This window comes from Dermacentor andersoni, chromosome 10 (genome assembly GCF_023375885.2).
Source record: "Dermacentor andersoni chromosome 10, qqDerAnde1_hic_scaffold, whole genome shotgun sequence".
Classification (NCBI taxonomy): domain Eukaryota; kingdom Metazoa; phylum Arthropoda; class Arachnida; order Ixodida; family Ixodidae; genus Dermacentor; species Dermacentor andersoni.
The window spans coordinates 48239844-48258194 of NC_092823.1; the positions used below are offsets into that span (position 1 = coordinate 48239844).

General features: G+C 47.0%; 1 long non-coding RNA gene across 2 annotated transcripts in view; it reads left to right on the top strand.

Annotated features, from left to right (window-relative positions):
* The first annotated feature begins 1319 nt into the window (after positions 1-1319).
* LOC126543163 (uncharacterized) overlaps positions 1320-18351 on the top strand; it is a 34543-nt gene continuing 17511 nt past the window's right edge. For both annotated transcript variants that reach the window (XR_011890766.1, XR_011890765.1), the window contains exons 1-4: positions 1320-1407; positions 9750-10018; positions 16951-17111; positions 17188-17270. This is a non-coding gene — a long non-coding RNA (uncharacterized lncRNA). The remainder of the gene's footprint in view (positions 1408-9749; positions 10019-16950; positions 17112-17187; positions 17271-18351) is intronic.

Below are 18351 nucleotides of genomic sequence, written 5' to 3' on the forward strand. Positions count from 1 at the left end.
CGGCAAGTCAAGTTTCTTGACGTTGACGTATTGCTTAGCCTTCGGCGTTAGCCAGCCAGTGATTACCGATGCCCACTTTCATATTCTCTGGTAAATATTCTTTTCGGAAGCACTCGCCATCAGAGCGAGGGCTCCAGTTTCTGGCCATTTTGCCGTATCATCAGAGCTAATTTGCGAAGTCTCCCGGATTTGACTTCAAGCCACTTTAGTGCGTCTGCATTGCAATAAATTGCACACGTTACAAGTAAACTGTTGCTTACGGTCGATTGTGCGTATTTTCTAGCGTGGTCATATTTTATGTCCCCTGGAAAATAAAGTATGCAATTAAGTTAGCGTGCAATAATGTTCAGCTCTGTGTTTATAGAATTTCTAACCAGCGCGATATTCAAAGGCGCGATGATTAACTATGGTTAATATGCTACGAATAGTTCAAGTATGTCACTAATACATTTGAAGAAATATGCCTTATAAACCATATTCGTACAGAAATCGTCAAAAAAAAAAAAAAAACGCGATCAGAGTGGAAGCTGCTTGGCTCGGCTTAGCAGGTCTTGGCTTCACTTGCGAATATTGTATAAATTAGATAAAATGAGTCGTTTCAATTTAATGAAGAATTTCTCGTCTCCCTAAAAACATATATTTTCACCACCATAACGGCTGTAGGGCTCCAACGTACCCGGCCGTATTTCACTCAATTCTACACTGATGCGTATTAGTATAGATGCCAATTGCACAAATCACCGCTTCAGAAGGACAGATTGCTGTACGCAACTCTGAAACTGTCTCTTACGTTGCTAGTGCTCCAGCTCCTCCTTGAGGAGCACAATTTTCTGAAATTTGCTCAGGTGATATAACTACATATGTGGGCAAGCACCGACAGTCCCCACACCTGCCTCTCCCCCAATGACTTGTGCAACTCGTCCGTGAAAACACCTGTGCGGCCTGACCGCGCCTCGCCTTCACCGCCAGCGGCCTGCACACGCCACGTCTCTTTCAAATAACGCAGAGTCATCGGCCCCCGACGCAAACAGGAGCTCGCTGCCGACAGCAGTAATCGCTCCTGGCGGAGAGGGCGGACAGCACCCGCTCCTGGCGGACAGCACCCCCCGCCCCCGATCCGTTGGGTGACAGCCAATTGAGTTCGCTTACTCGCGTGTCGGACACAGGAGAACTCGCCGCGCATGCGCCGAGTGACTCGCCCTCTCCACGATCGGCCGCAGCTTCCAATGACATGCCAGCCCGCATGCCGCATGTAAAGAGAGAGAGAGAAAGAAACCTTTATAATTCGACACAGTGTCCCAAGCGAGGCCTGGAATCATCCTGAGGTGGAAAAGCTGCTTAATACAGGAACGCTCTGGCTTCGACTGCCCCCTTGGCCCCAGCGTCGAGTTGTCGCCGGTCTTCCAGGTACCCGAGAGCCAGTTTTGCCTCCCACGTTTCGTACAGATAATCTTCGTTTGCTCGTTGTACCCGTTTCGCATCTGTTTCCAGATGCATTTCGCTTCCTTCTTGCCACGGGCTTTCCAGTACCAAGTGTGCCAGGGTGTCGGGTACGTTGTCAAGGGCGCAGCGGTAGCTGTGGAACGTCGGGTTGAGGCTGTCCATTGTTGTTCCGTGGGGATACGTGTTACTTTGAAGGTGTCGAAATATCATCGACGGACACTAGAGACAGCGCTGTCTTTCTGTGTCTGCTTATTTCTACGTCCTTGTTTAGTCGCGCTTATACATTCTATCATAGATTCAAACCAACTAGGCCACCAACGTGTTTTCACTTAGTTAACCAGCATGGTATGACGCGCGCACAGGTAAATTAAGAACACATTTTGCTAAGAACATAGCGTAAGAATGGGCTGTAAATACAGACGGATCATCGAATAAACCAACCGAGGAATGTACCGACGACTGCTGTGCGCCACTAATCAACCTATGCACCTGACCAAACAAAACTTCCTTAATTAGGCGTCGGCTTGAACTTTAATAGCGCTCTGGATGATTACGCGCAGTAGGTAGGGTGCGCGGCAGAAATCGCCGTCAGTCTGGTTGACAGCTCCCATTGTAATGCATCCTTTGCTGACTTGACGTACCCTTTAGAAGCATTGAGGGAGCATGGTGGTGCTCCCTCCATGGCCTATACATCTTTGAGTGAGCGCAAAGCCATCAAGAAACTGCGAACTAACCTGGATATTGTGATACTGGAGGACAACAAAGGCAGGCGCCGCAGCTATCAAGCGCAAGTGTGGCTAAGAGAACAAAATGTTGGTTGGCCTTGCAGAAGGACGCTGACTCCCATTTACAGCGCAATCTGAGTGCGAAGGTAGTAATCAGTTATGAACCTACTTGCTGACAATTTCCGCTTGTTGTCTCCTCAGTATAAGTAACCGTACTTTGAATTGATTTGCCATAATGCTCCCACCATTTATTTGTATGGTCTTCGTAAATTTCCCACAATGGACGCCTCATTAGGATCCGTAGTGAATTTCATCCGCTAGCCTGCGCAAGTCGGCCCTAATTTCCCACATCACATTATGTCTTAGCTCATCTGTTGAAGTAGCGCCCAAATCAGCACCCTTGACCAATTCGTCACAGAGGTTCAGGACGCACAAGTTGAGTTCTGTAAGTCAATGGGCTTGCTTTCTCGTTCGGTCGCTTTTTGCAAGCGTTCTTATTTAACTCATCGTTAATGTGTGTACTGCAGTTCTCGCAAAAGTCGCAACTTTAACTGGAGGATCCCCATTTCCAATGCATAACTTGATACAGACTGCTACATTTTTTGCTCATTTATCACATATATCGTCTGCTACCATAAGTTGTTCGTGCAAACGCACGAAACCGCCAAGGCAGCAGCAGTTTTGGCACTGCAGTGAATTACTGGGAGGAAGGCGAAGTGATTCTTTGATAGAACGCTTGTGCTTTTGTCACCGCTTTTTCGCTTTGTTTCCCTGCATTTCTGGGAGCTGCCACTGCCTCCTTGCGGCAATGGATGAAGAAATCTCCGAGGACTTTCCTGGTGTGCAGCCGTCAGGTCGGCTAGCGTCCAGGAAACGTGGAAGTGCGTCAAGCAATACAGACAGCGAGGCCACTGAGATATGTTCGGACAGCTACGACTAGTCGGACGATGACTTCCACGTCGTGATGAGTAGATCAGCGAAAAGAAGACTACTGCAGGCATCTTCGTCGCCAAGTGCTTCTACCGTGAAGAGTGCACCGCTGCGCTGGCCGCACACTGTGCTCTTTATGCCCGTGGACCCTGCGACCAATTTGCGGCTCCTCAACAGGCAGGTCCTCTCTTCCTTACTCGAGAGAATCGCACCAAATCAGATTAAAGACGTGCGAATAAACTCGCGGGAAAATGTCCTGGCAGTTGATGTGCTACATCGCAGTGCCCTACAGCACCTACGTAATATAACTGATATCGTCAAGGTAATGGTGCGATCAATGATCCTTACAGGCGGCGATGGTACTGCGGGCGTCATTTATGACGTCGACGTAGCCATTCCTAATGACGACTTGCCAACGCTGATAAAGCCAATGACAGAAGGAAATTTCATTACAAGGATTTCCAGATTGGGAAACACACGCTGTGTGAAGATTTTGTTTGAAGGAGACAGCCTTCCTTCCCACGTCAAAGTAGGACATGTCCGCCATCCAGTACGACCATTCGTACCGATGCCCCTCCAGTGTTTCAAGTGTTGCAAGATTGGCCACGTGAAGGGTGTCTGCGTGAACAGCGTAGTGTGCCCGTGGTGCTCTAAGTCCCATTCAGAAGACGCCTGCAGCGCACATGTTCTAAAGCGCCCTAACTGCAGTGGTCCTCACAAGGCCTCATCAAAGGATTGCCCGCGGATGCGGAAGGAATTTACGGTTCTAAAACGCATGGTGCGCGACAATTCAACGCATCGAGAGGCTGCTACCGCTGTTCGGCGACGTCGGCATCAACACCGAAAACGTTCAAGAAATTCCGCAACTGTAGATAGGTACACGCCAGCTACAGTCACAAGGGCTGCCGCATCTCCACACTGCGCCACCAAGACAGATTCAAGGAAAGCGAAAAAAGAGGAGAGGCTCGCCCGTCCTGAAGAATGGCCTGAGCTACCGAGGGCACAACTCCCTGCTAAGTTACCTCAAAACGCACCGACTTCAACGGCTTCTGCAACTGTTGAAGCGACGCTGGCTGATGATCTCCAGGTCATCAACATTCTGCGGTCGCTCATGAGTGCCATTCGCGTTATACTTACCAACATGAAGTCTTCGTCTGCGCAAAGCGCACTACAGGTGCTGGATACTTTGAGACCAGTCCTTGCAGCTCTTCGTTAAAATCATGGCTCTCCAGAAGCCGTCGTTTCGTGACGAAGTCCGAAACCCGTCGATATTTCAGTGGAACGCCAGAGGACTGAAGTCACGCATGTCGGAATTTCGACAGTTTGTGTTCACGAATAAGTTCCCAGTCATCGTCATCTGCGAGCCCCTATCAGAAAACATCTGACTGTCCGGGTATGAATGTTTCATGTCCGCCACCCACGGAGAATTCAGCAAGATCATCGTATTCATGCGACGTGATCTTACGTATGTCCATCACCCAGTGTCGCCTGACCAAGAAAACCAATACGTCTGTCTGACAGTGAAGAAAGGCAAGCTCACTTTTACAATAATTGGAGCCTACATATTGCCCTCAAGTCGGTTGGACTGCGAGAGATTACAGCGAATCACCACAGCGACTACGCAGCCTTTGGTGATTACTGGAGATTTTAATGCCCACCACCATCTCGGGGAAGTTCTAAGATAAACTCTAGAGGCAGAGGATTAGTGTCATTTGCCTCCGAACAAGAACTGTGCTTGTTAAATAATGGAAGCCCCACCTTTCTACGTGGAACTGCCTACTGTAGCTGCCAGGACCTGACCTTTGTTTCACGCTCCTTCACTAGAAAGGTCAGGTGGTTTCCGGATATTGAAAGGCGGGGAAGTGACCACCTACCCACTTATCCTAGGGTTGAAGGGTTGACGGACTCCAGCTTAGCCGCCGTCACACAATGTATCGACTGGCCAATGTTCAAGTCAATTGTCGAAGACGGCTGTCATGATGACTTGTCTACTAGCCTAGAGGACATCATAAAAGGTGCCCTAGAGGCTGCGAAACATTCGCTTTTGAGAACGTATACACGCGCCGAATACGACATTGAGCTATAGAAGCTTCGTGCAATTCGTCGTCGTGCAGAGCGAAGATATAGGCGCACGAAGTCTGTACATGATTTGAGGTTGGCCAGAAGAACTCAAAAGAAAATTCAGCGTCGCATGGACAAACTTGCATCACAAAGATGGAAATCATTCTGCGAATCTTTGGATCCGCGAAAACCATTGTCTCACGTATGGAGAACTGTTCGTGGTCTCCGTGGTCTCCCTCAGCAGCGCCACCCTTTTAAGTCTTTGGCCCTTCACCAACAATGCAGCGAGGTTGACGTAGCGGAAGCTTTCTGCAGGAGGATTGCTGGCCCAACTTGTTGCGCTCGAACATCGACGCTCCGCCACTCACCGATTTCACGCGACTCCCGCATGGATAGTCCTTTCTCCATGGACGAGCTTGAAGCTGCGCTGGCCTTGTGCAAGCGTTCATCTTCACCAGGACCCGACGGTATAACCTACCGTGCCCTGTGTAATCTTGGCGATGAGGCTCGAAAAGTGCTCCTGCTCCTGTTCAACAGCTCCTGGCAGACAGGTACGGTTCCCCAAGAATGGAAGACCAGTCGCCTAATTCCACTGCTCAAGCCTGGCAAGTCGCCTGTAGACATTGCATCATACCGACCAATTGCGCTTGCCAGTTGCATCTGAAAACTAATGGAGAGGGTGGTTCTAGCCCGGCTAGAATGGTATCTTGAACATTACCAGGTATATCCAGATGCAGTGGACGGTTTCAGGCGTGGCCGTTCTTTCATAGACAACGTTATCGACTTGGTGACGTACGTCGAGCACCAGAAGTCCTGCAAAAGATTATCTGCTGCCCTGTTTCTGGATGTTAAAGGAGCGTACGATAACGTAACGCACGAAGCGATTTTCAACGCGTTAGAGGCAGTAGGACTTGGCGGCAAAGTATATTTTTGGATAAGTAGCTATCTACACAAGAGATCCTTTTTCGTACTTACCGAGGATGGCCCGACCTCCCAGCATTACAGTAACCGTGGGGTGCCTCAGGGCGGAGTACTCAGCCCAACGCTCTTCAGTCTAACACTCATTGGACTCACCGACATCCTGCCAGGCACCATTAGGCTCTCCATCTATGCCGACGACATTTGCATTTGGACGTCGGCTGTGACGCGACTGCAGCTTCGCGCACGGCTTCAAAAGTCAGCTACTTTAACATCATCCTACCTTCGAGAACAAGGACTTCGTATATCATACGAGAAGTGCGCAGCGGTGGCATTTACCAGGAAATCAATGTCTCCATACGTGATATCCGTCGACAGACACATGATCTCGTACAGCACGAGTCACAGATTTTTGGGGTTGGTCCTTGACAAAAATCTCTCGTGGACCCCTCATGTGAATTATGCGAAAAAACGCATGACAGGAATTTGCCTTATGTTTAAGTTCCTTGCAGGAAAGACCTGGGGAGTGCCAATACACTCTATGCTGCAACTGTACAGGGTCCTCTTTATTGGATTCCTGCGGTACAGCCTACCTGTCATGTCCAACACCTGCAGAACTAACCTGAACATAATCCAAAGCATCCAAGCCCGAGCACTCAAGATATGTCTCGGTCTACCGCGGAGTGCGTCAACGACTGAAGCTATTGCAGTCGCTCAAGATTTCACTATTAGAACGCACATTAGGATTGAAACAATGCGTGTGCACATAAGACCGGGCTCTACTTCACGTTGATTATAAAATATGCTCATAATCGCCGCTATTACATTTTAATTCTGCACACGCTACTTCATAGAAACGCTCGGGTGTCAATTCACTCATGACAAAGGCTAAGAAAATGTGCAGGAAGGCAGACAATGAAAAAGTCAATGTCCCTCGCGTGCGCCGAGAGCTCTAATTTAGTGGCCACCACAAGTATTGCATCCTCTTTGTGCAACGGAGGCTTATTCGTACAGCGGCATCGTCTGCATCCTGAAGTATATAGGAGGTGTGCTCCCATTACTCACGCCCCAAGCGTAAGCGTAAGTGAAGCCATAGCCCAATTCCTACGCGGCAAACTACGCAGAGACTGTTGATGCGCCAAGCCGAAAACTACGACATGAAACTTATAAATGTGAAGGCCAAATAAGGAGTGAAAAGTTCCCGGCTGTGGGGCATGCCGTTTAATGCGCGAACGGTTTTTTTTTTTCATTTTTTTTATGCAACCCGCCGTGGTTGCTCAGTGGCTATGGTGTTAGGCTGCTGAGCACGAGGTCGCGGGATCGAATCCCGGCCACGGCGGCCGCATTTCGATGGGGGCGAAATGCGAAAACACCCATGTACTTAGATTTAGGTGCACTTTAAAGAACCCCAGGTGGTCGAAATTTCCGGAGTCCCCCACTACGGCGTGCCTCATAATCAGAAAGTGGTTTTGGCACGTAAAACCCCATAATTTAATTTTTGTTTTGTTTTTATGCATACGTCACCGAACGCGGCAAGATTAAGTTATCTCAAGCAGCAGCATATGATCGTTGATAGTGAACAGGTGCCTTGGAGAGCACTTTCTTAACATTGTGTTTCGTTAGGACATAATATTAACAGCGATGAATCACATGTACTTGCCAAAGAAATTAATGTAAAGATGCGTCGTTATATAGAGTCGCTTTCTAATGAAATGATGACTGGCGCTTTCAAAGAAAACCGTAGAAATGTTGCACTTGTGTACGTGAGGTGTCTCTGTCACGTCATACGGCATATTTAGGTGACTATTTCCTCGCTTTTACTTTATTTTGGGATCAAAACAATTTAGTTGTCTGGTTTTACGTGCCAAAACACAATCTGATGGTGAAGTACGCCGTAGTGGGGGACTCCGAAAAAATTTCTACCACCTGAGGTTCTTTAACGGGCACTTAAACCTAAGAACAGCGCAGTTTTCGCATTTCGCACCCATACAAATGCTGCCGCCGTGGCCAGGATTTGATGACGCAACCGAATGCTAAGCAGCCCAACACCATAGCAACTAAGCAACCACGGCAGCTATTTCAAAACAAGGCGCCTGTGTGATAGCCGAAACGTTATGTATTTTGTGGCCGGCGCTTTGTTTTACTTCATCAAACTTAGGCTCAAGTTGAATGCCACAACATAAAGGATGCCATTCTCTTAAATATTTAACAAAGAAATGAGTATTCCTTCATATTCGCTGCAGCATCATCAGCTTCAGCCGCGTAGAATATTTGGACCTTGAGGCCTCTCGTTGGAGGCAGCATATCCATTTGGCGTTAGTTTTACGCGGGTGGCACCCACGTACTGACACATCCGGGTAAAGTGGTAGTTGCCTTTTCTTGTGTGCATCTGCAGTCTTCGTCTTCCTCCCTCATTGTTCTCCCTCGGCTTTCACTCATTGCTGGATATACCATAATATAAAAGCATAGTTTTAAATTCTTCTCATATCTTCTTTGAGAAAAAAATAGCAAGCCTGCGTCTATACTATATATATTTTTAGGTCATTCCTACCAGGAATTGTGTTCATAAGACAAACTTATCGGAAATCTCGCCGTTACCTTCAGAATGCCGTAAACCCTGAACGAACCATTACAAAGACTCCTGTCCCTTATGCCGGGGTACACTCGAATGTCTTTCTCATCCACGTAACTATGGTAGTACGCCGTATGCAGTTTAATGCAACCATGTGAGGCATCATCTAAAAAGTGATTCGAGAAAAAGCGTATGCGCTAACCACGTGCCATGTACAGCACGCTTCTACGAGAAATTTCGGATTTCATTAAAACTTGCAGTTCTGAAATAAAGGAAAGTTGCTTCGCAGACACGTCGTCAATAGGGACCGTCACGTCATGACGGGTGGCGTGTGGTAATTAATCGCTTATTAAAGCGAATCCATCATTAATGTTTAAAGCCAAGTTTCAACGGGTTCGTTTCTTTTGCGAAATATAAGCAAACTCCATACCTGCCTTATCAACAATGGGATCTTGAAAAATGCTCCTACCCGCGGAAATGCGACCCGGCAAATTACGACAATCAGGTCGCGCAAAACTGAATGCAGAAGACTGCAGCGAGCGTGAAGCCACGCCTCTCCAAGCAACGTTCTACTTATTATACCGAGCAGCAGGCATCCTGCGCGCTGAGATAGCGACAAGTACAGAACCGCGGTACTCTGGCTGCCCGCCGCTGGTTGGCGTAACTAGAACGTCGCTTTTGAGGAGCTCGCCATTGAGCTTCCTGCAGCCGCCTAATTTACGTTTGTCGCCCTCTAATAGCCGAAATTCGTCGTACCACAGGTGAGCGACTAAGTGCATTTTTCGAGATACAAAAGCGTACATACCTTTTACTGAGAGTTTGCTTGAATTTCTCAATAGAGGTCTTTTCAGTTGAAAAGAAAATTTCTGTTTTTCGCACTCCTAATTCCTGCAAATGTTAATATTCCGCAAGGGGTAACCTTTTCTTCAAGTATAACCGAGCGGCGCCTACGTAAGGATAATGCACTTGTTTGCCAAGAAAGAAGATAAGTATACTATTCGTAAACACTCGGCGCAGACTATTATATCTGGCGTTTTGCATCCTGCCTAACGAATGTGCCCTGCGACAACTAACAACTGGTATTCTTATATTTCTTCCAGCTGCTGCATTTTGTTAGCTGCTCGCAGTATTTGCAAGCTTGGTGCGTCAAAAAACCGCCGTTGTTACCACTGAGATGCAGCATACCTGTAACTATGATAGAGGACAAGTCGTCTTTGCCACTCACTTAGTCACGGCATATTACAGTATTGGAGCAGTCTTTTACCTCGCCGAACTTATGGCTTTCTGTATTGCGGGTAGCCAGACGACTGTACCCCCTCCACGAGTAGTTAGGAACAATTGGACTAACCTTGCCGAAGCACTGGAAGCGGTATGTATACGTTATTTATAACTTGTGCTCATTTTCATCAACATTCTTAACATTCTAAGTGCTGCCTTTACATTGTGTATACAGCAATATAATATGGCACCTTCAGAACAACCGCTGGAACTGAACTTCCTCTAGTGTTGTACATAGCAGGGTATAAATGATTTCTACAGGCTTTTTGACAAGCTCATTTCCTGAAAACATTCATATTGCTGATAAATTCTATTCCTGCAAATTGGCAACACACCTTATGGCGGCCTTTGATACATAACTGGCTGGCACAGCGTCCATAACACAATTAACGCGTGAATCATACTATGTGTTTGCCTTGATGTAGGGTTTCCCAGTTGAGAGAGGCAAATATCGTTATAACAGAATAAAAACAAGCCATGCGAGTGAAATTCCTGGTATTACCTTAGCCAGGCGGTAATTTCGACCCAATCAGTAGATCCTCCTGGCCTAAATAAACAGGCAACCTACAAATATACAAACTGTGGTAATAAACAAAAGAAGCTACGCGAGGTGGCTAAGAGGCGCTATCTAGCACGCATCCAGTCAAATTGCCCGATTACTTATTGATTTCGATTTATTGTGCACTTGCCCGAGCCCCGCATATACACAGGCCACTACAGATTCGGTGAGGAGAGGAACGTACACACACACACACATATATATATATATATATATATATATATATATATATATATTGACTTATACTAGATGAGCGAAGTAGTTCATCCGATGGTTTGCTACGAACGCTGTTACCTCTGCACAGCAGCCCAATGCACTGTTTTTAACAGGGATAAGCGGGCTAGTTGGTGGTCGTTAATGGAATGCATCATGTAACCGCACTGAAAAACAAGGGACAAGGAAGGAACACACAAGACAGGCGCGGAACTTCAACTAAGATTTACTACGGGAAATCTCACATTTATACAGGTATCGTAATCACCCTTGCCAATCATCGGACAGCCATCACTCGACGTTGGCATGCGGGCGTGAGTGCCGCAAACTTGCTTGTAAATATTTGTATTCTTTATCACTCAATGATACTGAAGAACTGCTTACGCAGCTGCCAGATTGCATTTTTATACAGTAAGCTTCGTATATTTCACGGCTCAGTTGTGACGTAAACATCTTCAAGACTTTAGTGTCGCGGAACCTGGGCGTGCAATTACTACAGTGGCGACAATGGTCAGCCAGTTTTCCACCCCCCGCCAATGCTTCAACTCCTGCGCGGTGCTCCTGCAGTCTGACGTTTAGGCACCGTCCTGTCTGCCCTATGTAGCTATTGCCACAGGAGAGAGGTATCTGGTACACTACCCCTACTCTGCATGGGACGAGCCTGTCGACGTGCTTGATATCACATTCATTTCTTTTGTTCTTACCCTGCACCATCTTGCACATGCCCGCCAGTTTCTTGGGCGCCGTGAAAACCACCGGTACTTCACATTTTGCAGCCACCTTTTTGAGACGGTGGGAGATTTGGTGGTAGTACGGGATGGCAACAGGTCTACGACGTTGTGGCTCTACGCTTGGGCGGAGCTCTGATGGGCCCTGCGCTTCCTTGGCAAGGGTTTCTAGCACCGAGGTGACCATATCATGCTGAAATCCTGCGCTGTGCAGTCTTTGCAACTGTAGGAACACGCTATGTTGCATTTCATGCTGGCAGGACTTATCAAGAGCAGCACGCAGGCAGTTTTTTGCGATTCCCCTTTTTACAAGCTTCGAATGAGCTGACTGGTAGTTTAAAATACCTTTTTTTGATCGAGGCTGATACCTCCAGCACGCATGGGTTCCAGCAATAATAATGAAAATGTCCAGGAACTGCAGGCATCCATGTGTAGGCAACTCACAGGTGAAATTCAACCCAAACGCGCATTCTCGGAAAATTGCAAGAACACGCTCAACTGCAGCTGAACCGCCTCCCTCCCCAACCCCTTTCAAGAAAATGGCATAATCGTCAACATATCTAAAAATCTTAGCCGAGTAGGCTCTGTCAATGCGTTCAGCAATTCGCTTGTCACAATATGATAAAAATATGTCACTTAATAAAGGGGCAATACATGAACCAATGCACACTCCACGCTTTTGGACGTAGTTCTTTCCTTCGAAATTAACGATGGTCGATGCCAAATAAAAATGCAGAATTTCTAAAAAGTGGTCCACACTTACACCACATGCGTTCTGAAAGGCCACAGGGCCGTAGTCATCAATGGATTCTCTAATGGCGCATAGCAAAATATCTTGTGGAATCGAATAAAATAGGTCAGTGACATCAATGGAAAACGAAAACAGCGGTTCCCTCGAGCCTTCATGGTCATGAAGAAATGCGATAAGCTCCTCAAAAAAAGGTATTTTAAACTACCAGTCAGCTCATTCGAAGCTTGTAAAAAGGGGAATCGCAAAAAACTGCCTGCGTGCTGCTCTTGATAAGTCCTGCCAGCATGAAATGCAACATAGCGTGTTCCTACAGTTGCAAAGACTGCACAGCGCAGGATTTCAGCATGATATGGTCACCTCGGTGCTAGAAACCCTTGCCAAGGAAGCGCAGGGCCCATCAGAGCTCCGCCCAAGCGTAGAGCCACAACGTCGTAGACCTGTTGCCATCCCGTACTACCACCAAATCTCCCACCGTCTCAAAAAGGTGGCTGCAAAATGTGAAGTACCGGTGGTTTTCACGGCGCCCAAGAAACTGGCGGGCATGTGCAAGATGGTGCAGGGTAAGAACAAAAGAAATGAATGTGATATCAAGCACGTCGACAGGCTCGTCCCATGCAGAGTAGGGGTAGTGTACCAGATACCTCTCTCCTGTAGCAATAGCTACATAGGGCAGACAGGACGGTGCCTAAACGTCAGACTGCAGGAGCACCGCGCAGGAGTTGAAGGATTGGCGGGGGGTGGAAAACTGGCTGACCATTGTCGCCACTGTAGTAATTGCACGCCCAGGTTCCGCGACACTAAAGTCTTGAAGATGTTTACGTCACAACTGAGCCGTGAAATATACGAAGCTTACTGTATAAAAATGCAATCTGGCAGCTGCGTAAGCAGTTCTTCAGTATCATTGAGTGATAAAGAATACAAATATTTACAAGCAAGTTTGCGGCACTCACGCCCGCATGCCAACGTCGAGTGATGGCTGTCCGATGATTGGCAAGGGTGATTACGATACCTGTATAAATGTGAGATTTCCCGTAGTAAATCTTAGTTGAAGTTCCGCGCCTGTCTTGTGTGTTCCTTCCTTGTCCCTTGTTTTTCAGTGCGGTTACATGATGCATTCCAATGCACTGACCAGCCGACCCCGGACTACCCAGGGAGCCAGGTAGGAGAAACAACGGTTGGAGTTAAAGATGCAAAGATACAATCATAGACAGACAGATGAACAGATATAAACATAGCTAGATGAATAGCTATTTAAATGATAGCGCACTAAAATAAAGTGGTGCTAGACGCTTGGCTAAAGTCTCAACAGCTTTAATCTGTTGCGATTCCTAGGGAAATTCATGCAATTTCCGGGGGCTGGATATTTCGCGTAACGTGTTAGAGAACACATTTTGCAGTTACCACTGCACGGCTCTTTCTAGAACTTTCGCGAAAGATCGCATTTTTGAGCCTACGTCGTTCAGTGTAATGCATAGCACAGTTAATTGTCTGGTTTTTAAGAATGAATGACAAATTTGCCTTCCTTTGTGAGGGTGGGAGCTGCTGCCAAGACGGTGCAAGCACAAACTCGTGTAATAGCATGCGGCAGCCCTCCCTGGAGCACTGTTTTCTGCAGCTTTCGGCAGACAGGGACACAAGTTTATTCTTACGCCGCCACTGCAGCAGCTCGCATCCACGTAACCAAAGGCAAATATGCATTTTAAACGCGACAGCGATAAGGAGCTCGTATCGCAGAAAAGCCGGTGTCGTCGGCGTCGTCGGCGTTGGCCGTGAGCGAAGAAATTCATAAATAAGAATCCATAAATAAAAAGAATTTGCAAGATGGGCTGGGTGGGAACCAGGGTCCCCGGAGTGTGAGACGCTACCACTCAGCCATGAGTTCGATGGTTCGAAGCGCGACCAAAGCGCCTCTAGGGAACGTGGTGTAGCCGTAGAAACGAGCCGTAGAAAGTTATACTGCGGTGTATATCGGTAAATACTAGCATGTAAATTACAGAAGTCGCAGTTAAACGAGTACGTGTCCGATACGTTTCTTCGGCGCTTGTTGCACACGTAGAGCCAGCTTGCAACAAACACAGAGGACCCCCTCCTCGCAATGTATGGCGCTGCCCCGAAAGGTGGCGCGCCACTCGCCCGCTTCTCCCCTTCCTCTCGTTTGAGCGCATTGGGACCGTGCGGGGTCAGGTTCGAAGATGCCCTAATACCATTGCGTTTAATAAGATTTCTCGCTCTCTCCCCTTCTAACTTCCAGCGTGCGTCACTCGAACCCTCGTGTTTAGGCAAAGCGGCATCCTTCTTCTTAACCAACACTACAGGTGACGCCCAGGGACTCGAAGAAGGCTCAATGATGTTTTTGTCTAGCATTTTGTTGACTTCACTTTGAATTACTCGGCGTTCCCACGCAGAAACTCGGTACGGTCGTCGGTGAATAGGAGTAGCATCGCCAGCAAGAATCCGATGTTGACCGCGAGCGTCTGGCCTAAAGGGCGATCGTCAAAGTCGAAAATATCTCTGTAGGACGATAATACTTGGTAAAGGTCTTCAGCCTGCGCAGAATACAGGTCCGTCGCAACCATTTTCTGTATCTTGGGATCGGCGGCCGAGGCTGGCACGATGAGCCTGTTAAGTTCGCTAGAAGCATCGGTCGATAAAGTTGCCACGTGATGGTCGCCGAGACAATCAACGTTGGCAAGGCAAATACCTTGCAGTAGAATTTGTTTTGCCAATCCAAACAGAAAGATAGGCATGAAAGTGCGGTTCGCAGTAATAGTAAGTATACTGTGAGGCACGGTAACGTCATACTGTAGTTGAATGTCGGGGAGAGGATTGACGAGGTACTCGCCATGAGGGACTGATGGGGAAGACAAGAGTTCAATATAGGCTATTGATTTTGGCGGCAGGCAAATAAAGCCGGTGGGGTGTAGGCGGCACTGGGGTGCATCAGAAGGTTCTGCGAGAATCGGCAACTCAAGGCGAAGGGTACTGGAAGAGCAGTCAATAAGAGCAGAATGCGCGGAGAGAAAATCGAGGCCGAGAATGATTTCCGATGCGGGACGCCTCTGACATGTGCCGTTGCGCGTCTGGTGGGAGAGCGTCCCCTGCGATGTATGCCGTGCTGCTGGCGAGCAGCCATGCGTCTGCGTGGTGCCCCCAAGCGAGAAAGAGGATGATCCCATCGAGGCGTCAGCCCCGTGATCGCGTCCGCCTTCATGGCGTGTCACGGCCCGGCTGTCGGTGCCGATCACGACGTTTGGCTCGCGTAGATCGTTTCTCCTTCCGAGACACTGAGTTCTTTGGTTCGTTCCGCTTTCTCAGGCGCACGTTTCGTCTTTCTGTCACTGAAGAGCATGCCGAGCGAATAAGTGGGCGGTGCAAACGGGGTGCGATAGCGATATCGCGTTCCACTCTTGAAGGCGCAGCTTAAGCATCCTCCAAGTTTTTTAACAGTGCCAAACATTCCCGAGTATTTTGAGCCCTTGTGTGACGCCACACGCACGCCTTACCACAACCACCGAGGAGTCGTGGAGAAAGGGCCATGATGGTCGTTGACTGATTGTCCGCAAGACCTCGAACACCAATCCCAACATTATAAGGGAAAACAGCGTGTGAGCAATGCAACGACTTCACTTGTGCCCCCCATCTGAGAGCAGAATATGCAGCACAGCTGCGTAGTTGAACTTCAATTTATCCCTCAGGCGTGGACGCTGACAGTAAGTATCGCGTGTAAAAGGAGAGAAATCATGCCTTAGCAAGCACATCGACATGGCCCGTCGTAGTAAAAGAGTGTTTTTTGTGTTGCCGAAGTCGCCTCACTTTGCATGTCTTCTACGGACGAGAAAAGCTCTAGAATAATCGAAATTCATGAGAAATGGCATAATCTCGCCAACGTTTTCAGGCTGGCACGGGCATCTTCTTTAGAGCTACTGTTTCTTTTTATTAATTTTTTTTTACAAATCCGTAAGGCAGATTGACCTTAGATTCAGCAATACATTTCACATTTTCGTGAACTAGACGCTATCAAAAAGAATTAGCAGTGAAAATGTTGTGATTTTTTACCTTTGGCTGAAGCGCATCGCAGAAGGTTTATGTTACTCATATATTATCTGCCCATTGATAATCAGCTGTTACGCAATATATCTCGAACCACTTTTGAAGTGCCACCATATACGCACGCAGTAACACTGGATCAATTGTGCTCTAATTATTCTTGTAAAAATTAGATGCTTCAGATAAAAATCCTCTATAGTCTCTCAAATTTATGCGTGATTTTTGCGACCGTTCATAACACTTCGAATATTCTCCATTACGCTGATCACAAATAATTGTTTTTTTTTTCTCAATTACCCTTTTTTAAACACCGCTGTGCTCTAAGTCCCAACTTTTAACTAGCCTTCAGTGAAGTTTCTTTCTCGGCCATAATTTCGCGTGGATACTAATTTATCATTATTTCGTGACGGGATGCATCCATATCCTAATTATGGCGACGAGCTGATGAATATCAAGCTGCATATTTTTCTTACACCTCATGATACAGTACTGATAGAAGTTTGACAATAACATCTCGTCTGCACCTGTTTCAGCGCCATAAAGGGAAAAAGCTTCGCGATTGATGTCGCAGTACAGAGAAGCCACCTTGATCATGTACTATTCGTTTTTATTTACACCGTTATGATATATATTTCATCACAAATAGAGACATAAATTTGCCTAAAAGTTTATGTCGATGGTAATTACTCGATACGCTCAGAAGTTTTATTATTTTCTTCACACAGTTTTTGCAGAAAGCCTATCGTGACCCCGCCAACCGGATAGAAATGTTGACTCTTCTGGAAACAGGTGCAGCCTCGGAATATTTGTGCAAATCTGACTTCATGAGAGGACCGTATGCTACAAACATGTTTTTCGATAGATATTACACGGACAAAAATTCTTGGTATGTGATGAGCGTTTTGCGATATCAGAGTTGTTGTATTTCGTCCTGTGCCTATATTCATTTCTTTCTGATACAGGTCAGTAAAACACGCTACGGTAAACATTACATTGAAATTGGACGGTCAAAAGAACATCAGCGAAATGCACATTAAAGACGAAGGTAAGAAGTACTGTGTTCAATATGTGGTATCTTATATGTGTTCTACTTAGCTTAAGAGAGATAAATCTATCATCTTATGTTTGTTTTGGCTATTTTCCTTTTGAATATAAGCGGGGAACCAGGACTTTTCATCATTCATCTGCGGTGACTACTGCTTTTCACTTAGAGATCTGGGGTGTACAAAAGTAAAAAAAAAGTAATGTTCTAAGTTCGCGCGCATTTTGGGAATCACGTTACGTGAAGTCTTCATTGCTGTTTTTCTAATAACCACGATAGCAAATATATAAAGTTGCAGCGCTGGAACATTTCCATAGCCCATGTGGCGACGAGTTTATGAAAGCGATGGCACAACGACGATGAACTGGCGACTGTGGAACGACAATTTCGTCTCGACGACCAATCAACGTCCATATGACGACGAACGAACAACGATAACATTGTGAGGAAGGCGGAATGATGATACAGGAATGAGGACACAGGCATGACTGTGACTTATTGACTTAATAGCTGTGACTTAATGACGATGAGTAAACGACCAGTACGACGTGGAGGCGGCTGTATGACCACGACGCGATAGTGGCGATGTAAAGACGAAGAATGGCGATGATGGCGTGAATACAGTGGGAAGAAGATTATGAAATGACGAGTATGGTATGATGACGGTGGCGTGACAACCACACTCTGACAATTGGACTGCATCAACTATATGGCGACGATGGTTTGATGACGACGGCTTCACGATTACCGGATCACGAAGCTGAATGACGATGATGGTACAAGGAGAATGACATCACGACAATCATACAACCACGAATGCAGGAAGACTACTGTGTAACTACCACGCAACAGCTGACTATGGCACAGTAAAAGTGCAATGACTACGACAAAATGCCGACGATAGAGTGACCATGATGGTATGATGATGACGGTGTCACGACTATGGAACGAAGATAAAATGATGACGAGTCAACGTGGTTGACAACGACGTTATGCTGACAACGGGATGGCGATTCTGCATTTATGACGATAGTATGATGACGACGGTAGGAAGATGATAGCACCACGACAATAAAATGACGAT